This window comes from Ruditapes philippinarum, unplaced genomic scaffold, assembly GCF_026571515.1.
Source record: "Ruditapes philippinarum isolate M1 unplaced genomic scaffold, ASM2657151v2 ctg16563_1_1_1_1, whole genome shotgun sequence".
In the NCBI taxonomy this organism is placed as follows: domain Eukaryota; kingdom Metazoa; phylum Mollusca; class Bivalvia; order Venerida; family Veneridae; genus Ruditapes; species Ruditapes philippinarum.
In genome coordinates this window covers 6,096-15,155 of record NW_026866536.1, presented here as the reverse complement: position 1 = coordinate 15,155, position 9,060 = coordinate 6,096, and the positions used below count along the sequence as shown (strand labels likewise).

Below are 9,060 nucleotides of genomic sequence, written 5' to 3'. Positions count from 1 at the left end.
CCCCTAAGCAGTACTACATGCCAAACGCTCTGGACGTTGTATTTTTTATATCAATTAGTTTTTAAGCTAAGAGACCATCGAGGCAAGAACTATTTGATTAACATTTTTGTGGGACGCAACATAGTATCATTCTTGTGACGCAACACATTAAAATCCTTGTAATATATTAGATAACGACAATACTAGACCGAAGAAATAGCAGACACATTGCCATCGCAAAAGCTCAAGGTTGAGCACAAAGTGTTCGGTTTTACTATAGACAAGGTAATTGGATTATTGAAACTTATAAAATGCAAACAAACGATTTGAATAAAATGCTTGACAAGTCTTCCGTTAATAAACATAAACCTTACCCTTAACAAAATAAACAAACAATCGAATTGCATATTTTAAATTGTCATCTTAAAAAGCAACTTTAATAAAGTATTTTAAGAAATGATTGCCTCATATTGATAAAAACAGATGTCAAATACATGCATTGTGCTCTTTCTCAAACAAAATGTACAAAAATAACATTCAATAACTTTAAAAGTTTATGTGTGCTTCTCATTATATGCATGCAAATATGGGCATTTTAATACATTTCTTCACTGTAACTGAATAAACAATAATAACGATATCACGATGATTCGATCATACACATGTACTTGTATTTACAAAACAAGAAGGATTAATAATAAAAATAATATTTATATTAAACATTATAATAAGAGACCATCGTCAGATCCCAAGGTAATCAACAAATTCAAATAAGTCAATAAACACTTATTAAAAATATGCACAATAAGGTAAAATAAATAAACACAATATCACAAATTTAACATATTTTATTTAACATTTTAAGCTAAATACAGGAAAATGGTCCCAAAAAACGTGCACTCAGTTTTAAAATCATTCTCTTTATTGGTTCTCTGCAGTCGTAGCTAAAAATCGAATACATATACGTTCACATTTACTCAGCAAGGAGAATATTTATTAAACATGCCGCCAGACATGTTAATAAAAATTTTCAGTAAGAAAATAATATATCGTGGGTATTTTCTTATGTCTTTACTCTATGTCTTTAAATTTGAAGTGTATTAACAAATTGTAAACTAGAAATGTGTCGCCACTCTACGGATGACCCCGCATGCAGCCAAAAGCAGATGTTATAAATAAATATTTAGTTCCAAATTTGTTTGCACAAACTAGTTATATTCATTTTAAGTTCAAAGCCCTTAAAACTATTCAATGATAACACAAACCATTTTTATACAAAGTTCCATGCACTGAAACTATTCAGTGTTAACCTTTTGTAAATTGTATCTTGCATATGTGTTACCAAAATAATGACTACATATACACTTTCACAAAAGTATGAGTAAATTCAAAATTTTTCCAACCTTCATGAGAGATTTCTTTGTCCCAAATCATTGAACCATGACCAAATTCAAACTTGCATTGCTACCTCTAAGATGTATCTATATTACAAATTTGAGTTGAATGTGTACAACCATTCGGGAGATAATGAACGGAAACTAAAAAATTCTGATTGATTTTTTTTTCAAAATTTAAGAGGGATAACTCTGTAAGCTATCACCAAACTATGACCAAATTCGAACTTGACAAGTGTACGTATGACATATCCATATTTTGGTATGAGTTGAATATGTACAACTGTTGGGGAGATAATGAACGGAAACTAAAAATCTTCTTTTTTCAAAGTTAAATGGCCATTACTGTGCCAACAATCATGAAACCATAGCAAAATTCGAACTTAACATGCGCATACTTTTGAGGTATCCATGTGTGAAATTTGAGTTCAATGCGTAATACAGTTGGGGAGAAAATGAACGGAAACTGAAAATTTCATATTATTTTCAAAGTAAAGGGGGCATAACTCAGCCAAAAATCATTTAACTATGACTAAATTCGAACTTGCGCATTCATTGACATATCCATATCTTATATTTGAGTTGAATATGTACAACTTTTGGGGAGATAATATAAGGAAACTGAACATTTCATATTATTTTCAAAGTGAAAGGGCCATAACTCTATCATGATGAATAAATTTGCACTTGACCTGTGGAATGAACGGAAACTGAACATTTCATATCATGTTCAAAGTGAAATGGGCATAACTCTGCCAAAACTCGTCGAACCATGACCAAATTCAAACTTGATCTGCGCATACCTTTGACGTATCCATGTTTTAAATTTAAGTTGAATGTGTACAACTGTTTTGGTGATAATGAACGGAAACTGAAAATTACAGCAAGGGGCATAACTCTGTCAAAAATAATCGGACCATGACTTAATTCAAAATTGACCTGTATTTTCTCATGTCAAATTTGAGTAACTATGCATATTTTGTGACACAAATTTCATTAACACAAAATGAGAAATTACAATAATATTGTAGTTACATGTAAAAGAGACATTTGAAGGCACACTGTTTCATGATATTACTTAGAAATAATTAAAAAAATCCAATTACATTTTTTCGGTTTTATGAAAGACATAACCCAAGCAAAATTAAAGAACAATTGATATTTTGGTTTAATATACCATATGCTCATACATATTGTCAAAACATAATATTTTCTTAAAATCGTATCAACTTAAACATACGTTTGTTTAAAGCTGAATTGTGTTCAAAGTAGAATTATTTTAGCATATATTACATTGTTGTATATTGCATTTCTAGGGGTTGTATAATGGAATGAAAAATGTAATGAAACAAAATTAAAGTTATAACATTTCTTCAATTTGAAGTATATAATTGACAAAGTTCAGATAAGTATGTATAGCTCGTTTAGTCCCTCATTTGGCAACAAAATAAGGTTCATTATTATACTGTCTACATTAACCTGTACAAAATAATTTTGAGGAATCTTTTAAAAATGCTATAAATTTGGTACGATTTTTTTTCCTTTCTCCGCATCGGTTGAAATTAAGTTTAATTTTTTCAGTATATGTGAATTTTAAAGCAAGATTTACACATGGCTGCTTTACATACAAGACAGTAAACAGCTGCAGTAGGTGACATCGTTTCATCTGCAATGAATAGGAAAATATGCATGATTATAGCTTATATTAAATATTTTAAAATAAGCAACTTTTATAAAGAATCATATAAACAGCAGACAAAACATAACCCCACTTACCCCAAATAAAATTCAGTTGTTATTATTCTCACATGTTATTTACTGTAAGTTAGGCTCGTTGGCCGCTATAAAGTAAGTTAACATACTTTCCAATTTCTACTAAAAATTACAAGGGAATTAATCTATTGCAACTTTGTACTTTAAATGCATGACTAGTGACATATCCGGGACTCGTACTTGATAGCAAAATGTTCTTTTTAAAGATTTTTGTACCTTAACGGGCGTTTTTATACTAATTAATTATAGACTACATACGTGCTTTTCTCAGCCTCATAACGGTAAACAATATATTTAAATTTTGGGACCAATAAGGAATAAAAAAAAAAGAATCATATATACATCAGCCAGCCATCGGACAATCGCCTGCCTGTCATAATCAGAATTGATTGTTAAGCAGTATCATGTAGATGTAAATGTCTGCTTGCAAAATTTCTGCGAATTGACCACCACGTTGACCTTGAAAACGACCACACAATTTTGCGCTCGGTCTCATGAGTGTTAATATTTATTTGAGGATATATTAAATTGTCTGTGCAAATGTTTTAAAAATTCTATTTGATATTTGACCTCTACATAGGACTTTGACCTGAATGGAAATGCCACTTTTACAAGACTTCCATTGCTTATGGAAGGTTTGCTTTTGACAAGCGTTTCATCCAAGGCCTAGGTGTAATATTTAAACGGGGCATGAAGTATTTTGAGGAATATTTGTGTCACGTTATACAAAAATGTTTGCATGCACGTTAAGATTCAGGACTGTACGTTTTTATAGAACATACGTTTTAAATGGGATAATTCTAATGAACTCCCTATAAAATTTAATAATATATAAAAGTAAGTTTCACAATGTCAGTTTCAAAACACTAAAACATCACGCTATGGAATACATTTAAGCATAATACATTAATTTTTGTTTGCAAACCCTTTAAATAGTATGCAAGTTTATCTAAAATAAGATTAGAAAATTGTTACACTTGTTAAATATAAATATCATTTGTGCACATTTACCATAGATGTTTTGTAGATAATACCTGATACATGCTGCAACTCGTTTTTGAATGCATCAATTCAAATGTTGGCATAAAAATTCTAAGGCGGATTTTAATTTTTATTTTTGTCAAAACAACTGTCCACTTAAGTTTAATTAATAAGGCTTACTTACTGCCAACATATAAGGTATAACAAGATACAACAAATTGTCGAATTATTTGTTTCCAAATAACAGATATATAGAGTTTTTTGTTTGTTTTGTATGTACAATTGAAATATATTTAAATGAGTTAACAGCAGATGCAATATTTTCACGAATGGAACAGCCACGAGTGAAAATAGAATAGCTGGTGCTCAAGAATGAAATATGTTTCAATTTTATATGTACAAATACATTTCTTTTTATTTCATGCCTTTTAAGTGATTTAATGATTTTATTTACTGATTTTGCCACGTAACGTCGTGTTTTCTTCTATATGACGTCATGGCAGCATGACGTCTAATCATTAATTTATAAAAAGAACCCAACGTTTCGTTAAATTTGTCTAATTTTGTTACATTTTAACAAGATGAATGATGATATCGACATTCTTTTCCTAAAGGAGCAAAATTTATGTATGACGTCATAGTTTTTCCTGCTATTCCATTTAGTTATGATATTCTCCTCATTCGCATTCAAGTACAGTCCGGCTACAGTGAAAATTATATTTTATTAATTCTACCAGTGGTTAATCAGAATATAATCATCTGATATATTACAGTTAAACGCTAGAAAAAATAAGATTTATTAATGGTGAATGCATTAATATTTAAATACTTATGCTGTATGTTTGTTTTCTCGAAAAAGCGTTTGATCAACATTCATTTCCGAGTTTCAGGTTCTTTTGGTACTTTTGATTATGGTTAATCTATCGGTCACACAGATATAAAACATATAGGCTTTTAGTAAATATGCACGACAAAACTCAAACAGTCTACAGCATTAAAAACAACTTGAAGTGCTTACAAAACATGACGATATATAATGTTAGAATGTCTTTATTCTATGAAATGAAGTAATGTTCGACAAACATTTGATCAATGCTCACCTTCATGTACTTGGCATTTTTTGTTCATATCACGAAGATTTTCCATTTTACTCATGACTTCTTTTGTATATGACATGTTTCTGTCAGATGGGATATTAAATATATAACAATTCCCACATTTAAACTCCGGATTCAAAGATGTGAAATCACAACACTCAACAAGATTCAGTTTACCAGTCTGACAGCTATTGCAGTAGAATAAATTGCCTAAAAATAATGTCATTGGTTTAAGTAAAAAATGTAATATTGAATCAGGATTAATGTTCACAAATTTAATTACTTTTATTTGAATTGTTCTCTGCGGACAAGAGTCTGCATGGGTATTGAAAGGCAAATTAAAGTTTGTAGCAATAGGCTCGTGGCCTTTTTTGACTCATAGAGAGGAAGTGATCTAAAAACCGTACATGAGTGGTCACGCTTGTATTATCCGTGATTATTAATTGAATAATTTATTTTAATGAATAATTTTACATAAACAATAAAAAATAAACAGAATCGAACTGCACATACTTTTATCATTAAGAAAATCAAGAATATTGTATGAAAATGACAAAAAAAGACTAAACGTCGTACATCTTGGTATTTGCAGATAATCTTGATAATTTCCCCTAACACTATGCTATATCAATATTTAAGAAACAAGATGTCATGGGTTTTATGCATGAGACACATATTTGTTTTCTACTGATCTGGATATTGTCGATATTTATCAAACTAAAACTGTCGTAGCAAAAGTCTTGAAGACAAATTCTAATATTTCAACTACTTGTTTAAACATATTTCTTTATATATCACTTAAACATTGAAGACAAAATCATATCTTTCAACTGCTTTAACTGCTTGTTTAAACATATTACTTTATATCTAACGGAAATCTTGAAGACAAATTCATATATTTTCACTGCTTGTTAAACCTTTTTTCTTAATATCTCACTAAGAATAGATTATTTGTATTACTAAATATATCGGTAAAGAATTTTAGTAAATATCTCAATAACAAAATGTTAATCACAACTGTGCAATTCGATTCAATTACACTGAGGAAAAACTATTGACAAACAATGTTGGTGTTTAGAGCTTTTTGCCTCAGAGAGTATTTAACAAGATTCTTTTTAATTTAGATAAATGCTGAATATTCACTGAAGGTCTCCAGGTGCACGCTCGCACACGCAAAAATACACAATCATGAGCATAATTATAAATAAAAATGTGTCAAACCTAAGTGTACTTTTTACCTTCTACAGTTTTACTCCAATGTTCATATATTCTTCTGTGTTTTTTAAAGCATCCTAGACACATGTATAATTGACATACAAGGCAGAAAACATCAACTTGCAAATTCCTCACGTTGCCTAAAACTATACAATACAATATCCTTTAGACATTTAAAGAGACAAGGAAAGTCTTATAAAGTGATATTGATGAGTGTAGTTTAAGTCTTTAAGAAATAACAGTAATGAATGTAGATTTAAACTTAGTGTTCTCCATAATTCATTTTCAGCCATGTTACTTTACGATTTCAAAACGTCAAAACGGTAACAAAATTGTGCCTTTTTCGCCAATATATCTTTACATTGAATGGTTATATCATGACGTTCTTTTTACAAACATTTGTCACATAAAGAAGAGTCAATATTGTGAAATACAACGTGACCAAAGCAGTTTACTTGATGAAGGTCTAGCTATTCTATTGTACTTCAGGGGTAAAACTGCTTTATTTATAAATAAATAATGATAATTAATCTATATACTCTACAATCATTTTAACTGATAAGGTTTTTGTATGATATGTCTTATATAACATGGTGTTTGTAAAAAAAAGCAGCTAAATAATGATAAAGATGGTAATTTTTACCTTCATGAACTTGACAACATTTCTGATTTTTTGTAATATTCTGGACAATTAGTTCTTGCGATTCGCTCTTATTTTTAAGAGCTTTTTTCAGATTTCCAGTCTCATAACAGTTTCCGCATAGAAATACACCTTCGTTTAGTGCCAAACATTCGATTGGAAGCCTTTTTACTGATGGACATCCTTTGCAAAAACACTCTTTCTTCGATGAAGCTGCTGTGAAAACAATGTACAAATATGTTTAAAGCTAAACTTTCAATGCCTAACAAAATCGGTAAAACTGCTCCTTTTCAAGTTTTTTTTTTCTTTTTAATGACTTTGTGTGTACTGTTATTTCGTTTAGAGAAAAAAATGACTTTTTAAAAAATCAGATTCCAGGGTTCAAGGGTCAACGGTTCTAATTGAATTTTCTTATTTCAAACTGAAATCTCATGTTCTGATTGGTCAGAAAAAGGTTCACGTGTACAATTGCTGAGGAAAAAATCATGACATTTGAGACAAAGTTCAAAATTTAAGTTTTATAATCACAAGACCAGCAAATAACTACATGTATTTCCAATAAGTGATTACCTTTTACCAATCTGATATAATAACAAGAACACGCATTACTATTTAATATACAGATTGCTTATGCACGAAGACTACAATAAGTCATAAGGAATGCGCCTTTCGATACATCACTGATAATTTCAAGTTCATATCTTAAAGATTGACATGTACATTTGAATAAAATCTTATTTAAAAGTATTCAATTTCTGAAGATAACAAGAAGTTATATTGATTTTATTTGTGGTAAGACTTCGTAAAATTGAACTGAAACGATCCTGCGCAAATTAAAAATATAATTCCAAAATTCAACTAACTGCTAACATCGCCAATGCTACCTACTTTAATCAAACATAAAAGGTCATTTTCTTATTGCTTTTATTTCGTCAAAAGAAAAAAATGCTCTTACCCATCAGTGAAGAAATAATGATATGCCTATCATGTATTTTTTTGCAGGGGTCACATATAAATATTTGACATTGTATGCAGAAATCCTTTATTTTATTGTTGTTTTCCAAATTACAACACATACCCGCCCTTGTACTGATGAGACCTGAAATAAATCTTAAGATATATTTGGTAGCTATATCACTATCTTTGTTACAGAAAGATTTGAAAACACAAATCAAACTCAAACTTAAATGTAGACAATTGTATACTGCATTCACAAATTGCTTACATGAAGATGAAATCGCTTGCAAGAAAGTGACAAAAACACATACTAGGTGTGAACACTTATTGCATTGGAAAACAAGTAATCACGCCGGGTTTAAACAAATTATTTGATAAAAATAAATAACAAAAAGTTTCACTTTCACAAAAAGTTGTATTTATTGATAACTTTAATTATTAATGATACAATTTTGATAAAGGAACATTGAAAGTATAAACAGGTGTCAAAAGTCATAGTTAAAACTTAAATAGAAATTTCAATATACATTTCGACAACAAAAATGACCGCCCTTATGGACATTATAAGGAACCGCGGAACTGACAACTGTGGTCAGATATATACCTTAAAAGATATACGTATGTAAAATATTAACACAATTTACAGTACGGTTTACTCATTATGGACACTCCTGTGTAGAAGAAGGCTAACAAATAACATTAGCAAAATGATGTTTGTACTCAAAATGTGTTTTGTTTTAATCAAATTTAGCATTTTTGTCAATAAATACCTATCATAATTATATAATTCAAATCAAATACTTTTTTCTTTTCAAATGGGTCTGCCAATTAATATTCAGAAAAAAATGACCCATCTGTGCTTAAACCCACGACTCAGTTTCAATGCAGTTGGCAGTAAGTTTAGCCTATTTGAATACTCTTCAAAGCGGAGGTTATAGGGTGGTCATACCTTAAAGCTGTTCATCGATTTTCGATTTACAGTAGAACTTCTATGAGTCGAACTTCGATTAGTCGATTTTCTCGA

The 9,060-nt window shown here is 29.9% G+C and overlaps 1 long non-coding RNA gene across 1 annotated transcript; it reads right to left on the bottom strand.

Annotated features, from left to right (window-relative positions):
- Positions 1-811: 811 nt before the first annotated feature.
- On the bottom strand, positions 812-5,430 carry LOC132732799 (uncharacterized). Its single transcript, XR_009626098.1, has 2 exons — positions 5,228-5,430; positions 812-3,039 (listed from the first exon to the last, which is right to left on the bottom strand). It is a non-coding gene; the product is annotated as an uncharacterized LOC132732799 (long non-coding RNA).
- Positions 5,431-9,060: the final 3,630 nt, after the last annotated feature.